The sequence below is a fragment of the Mus musculus genome, chromosome 6, assembly GCF_000001635.26.
Source record: "Mus musculus strain C57BL/6J chromosome 6, GRCm38.p6 C57BL/6J".
Classification (NCBI taxonomy): Eukaryota; Metazoa; Chordata; class Mammalia; order Rodentia; family Muridae; genus Mus; species Mus musculus.
In genome coordinates, this window is record NC_000072.6 from 129630109 (window position 1) to 129633666 (window position 3558).

Consider the following 3558-nt stretch of genomic DNA (forward strand, 5'->3'; position numbering starts at 1 on the left):
CATATTGAAATGTTATTTCTACTGCAGCAGTAAGAAGAAGAGAGGAGGCTTTTAGAGGGCCTTTGCATCACTACAGGGACTACTGATACAGGAGAATCTTGAAGTCAAAACTTACACTTCAAAGGATGTACTTACATACATGTTTAGGAAGTACTAAGTTACACAAAGCAGGGTTTAGCTAAAGGAGTAGGCACTGTCCCCAATATGACCAGATTTGTTAAAAATAGTAAGAAAGAAAATTTTGACTGTAATTAAAGTTTGGAATTGTTGAGAAAACCACTTCTGCTAATGTTTGTTCTAAAAATCAACTTCCAGTTAGGCTTCATTCATAACACAAAAGGAGACAACTGTGACTTAGAACAAGCCATTAGATCAATCTCCACATTAAGGCACCTGCCTCTATGGGCAGTTCAAGGGGGGGCAGCACAGGTTTACAGCCATCATTAAGTCATAGCCTGCCACCAAGTCCTTGGTGTTTTATTGGGAAAAGTATAATTCTGTTATGTGGACAATATGAGTCTGGGTAACAACCATTCAGAAGAAAAGCACTACCAAATAGATCGTTTGCTTATGTATTATGGTTTGTGATTTTGTGTTTTAGAGATTTCTGTTGGGCCAACATGTATGTGATATATCTATTTATATTGTTTCATGTGATTATTTTTTTAGGTTAGAAGGTGGGGATGATATTGAAAGAATTGAGAAAGGGTGGACCATGGTATGAATGTATGAAAAAAATCCATTTTCTGTCAAATTTCTTAATTGTTGAGCTATCAGTTAGGTTTATAGAACTAGGAAAATGGAATATGTTCCTTTATAATTGGTAAATAAACTGCATTCACTCATTCACAAAAGAAAACACATTTACTTTAATCCTGGAATATTTAGAATTGTGTCACCAAAATAAAAATGATTAAAAATGGAACACATTTTGCTACATAATGTAGAAATATAGAACAAAAGATTGATCTCTAACTAATAATACAAAAAGGAGGAGTAGCATCATCATTAGCAGCAGCAGCAGAAGAAGAAGAAGGAGGAGGAGGAGGAAGAGGAGGAGGAGGAGGAGGAGGAGGAGAAGGAGAAGAAGACTACAATGATGAAGTAGAAGAGGAAGCAGAAGCAGCAACAGAAGCAGAAGCCGAAGGAGAAAGAGAAGCAGAAACAGAAGTAGCACACTGGTGTACTTATAAATAATCCTTCTAATTCGTTGAAGAATTGAGTTGGAATTTTGATGGGGATTGCATTGAATCTGTAGATTGCTTTTGGCAAGATAGCCATTTTTACAATGTTGATCCTGCCAATCCATGAGCATGGGAGATCTTTCCATCTTCTGAGATCTTCTTTAATTTCTTTCTTCAGAGACTTGAAGTTTTTATCATACAGATCTTTCACTTCCTTAGAGTCACGCCAAGATATTTTATATTATTTGTGACTATGGAGAAGGGTGTTGTTTCCCTAATTTCTTTCTCAGCCTGTTTATTCTTTGTGTAGAGAAAGGCCATTGACTTGTTTGAGTTAATTTTATATCCAGCTACTTCACCGAAGCTGTTTATCAGGTTTAGGAGTTCTCTGGTGGATTTTTTTTTTCTGGTGGAATTTTTAGGGTCACTTATATATACTATCATATCATCTGCAAAAAGTGATATTTTGACTTCCTCTTTTCCAATTTGTATCCCATTGATCTCCTTTTGTTGTCGAATTGCTCTGGCTAATACTTCAAGTACTATGTTGAAAAGGTACGGAGAAAGTGGGCAGCCTTGTCTAGTCCCTGATTTTAGTGGGATTGCTTCCAGCTTCTCACCATTTACTTTGATATTGGCTACTGGTTTGCTGTAATTGCTTTTATCATGTTTAGGTATGGGCCTTGAATTCCTGATCTTTCCAAGACTTTTATCATGAATGGGTGTTGGATCTTGTCAAATGCTTTTTCTGCATCTAACGAGATGATCATGTGGTTTTTGTCTTTGAGTTTGTTTATATAATGGATTACATTGATGGATTTTCGTATATTAAACCATCCCTGCATCCCTGGAATAAAACCTACTTGGTCAGAATGGATGATTGCTTTAATGTGTTCTTGGATTTGGTTAGCGAGAATTTTATTGAGGATTTTTGCATCGATATTCATAAGAGAAATTGGTCTGAAGTTCTCTATCTTTGTTGGATCTTTCTGTGGTTTAGGTATCAGAGTAATTGTGGCTTCATAAAATGAGTTGGGTAGAGTACCTTCTACTTCTATTTTGTGAAATAGTTTGTGCAGAACTGGAATTAGATCTTCTTTGAAGGTCTGATAGAACTCTGCACTAAACCCGGCTGGTTCTGGGCTTTTTTTTTTTTTTGGCTGGGAGACTATTAATAACTGCTTCTATTTCTTTAGGGGATATGGGAGTGTTTAGATGGTTAACTTGATCCTGATTTAACTTTGGTACCTGGTATCTGTCCAGAAATTTGTCCATTTCATCCAGGTTTTCCAGTTTTGTTGAGTATAGCCTTTTGTAGAAGGATCTGATGGTGTTTTGGATTTCTTCAGGATCTGTTGTTGGAATTAGAAGGAGCAATCTGCAAATTCATCTGGAATAACAAAAAACCTAAGATAGCAAAAACTCTTCTCAAGGATAAAAGAACCTCTGGTGGAATCACCATGCCTGACCTAAAGCTTTACTACAGAGCAATTGTGATAAAAACCGCATGGTACTGGTATACTGACAGACAAGTAGACCAATGGAATAAAATTGAAGACCCAGAAATGAACCCACACACCTATGGTCACTTGATCTTCGATAAGGGGGCTAAAACCATCCAATGGAAGAAAGACAGCATTTTCAACAAATGGTGCTGGCACAACTGGTTGTTATCATGTAGAAGAATGCGAATCGATCCATACCTATCTCCTTGTACTAAGGTCAAATCTAAGTGGATCAAGGAACTTCACATAAAACCAGAGACACTGAAACTTATAGAGGAGAAAGTGGGGAAAAGCCTTGAAGATATGGGCACAGGGGAAAAATTCCTGAATAGAACAGCAATGGCTTGTGCTGTAAGATCGAGGATTGACAAATGGGACCTCATGAAACTCCAAAGCTCAGCAATTCAAATGACACCGTCAATAAGACAAAAAGACCACCAACAGATTGGGAAAGGATCTTTACCTATCCTAAATCAGATAGGGGACTAATATCCAACATATATAAAGAACTCAAGAAGGTGGACTTCAGAAAATCAAATAACCCCATTAAAAAATGGGGCTCAGAACTGAACAAAGAATTCTCACCTGAGGAATACCGAATGGCAGAGAAGCACCTGAAAAAATGTTCAACATCCTTAATCATCAGGGAAATGCAAATCAAAACAACCCTGAGATTCCACCTCACACCAGTCAGAATGGCTAAGATCAAAAATTCAGGTGACAGCAGATGCTGGCGAGGATGTGAAGAAAGAGGAACACTCCTCCATTGTTGGTGGGATTGTAGGCTTGTACAACCACTCTGGAAATCCGTCTGGCGGTTCCTCAGAAAATTGGACATAGTACTACCGGAGGATCCAGCAATACCTCTT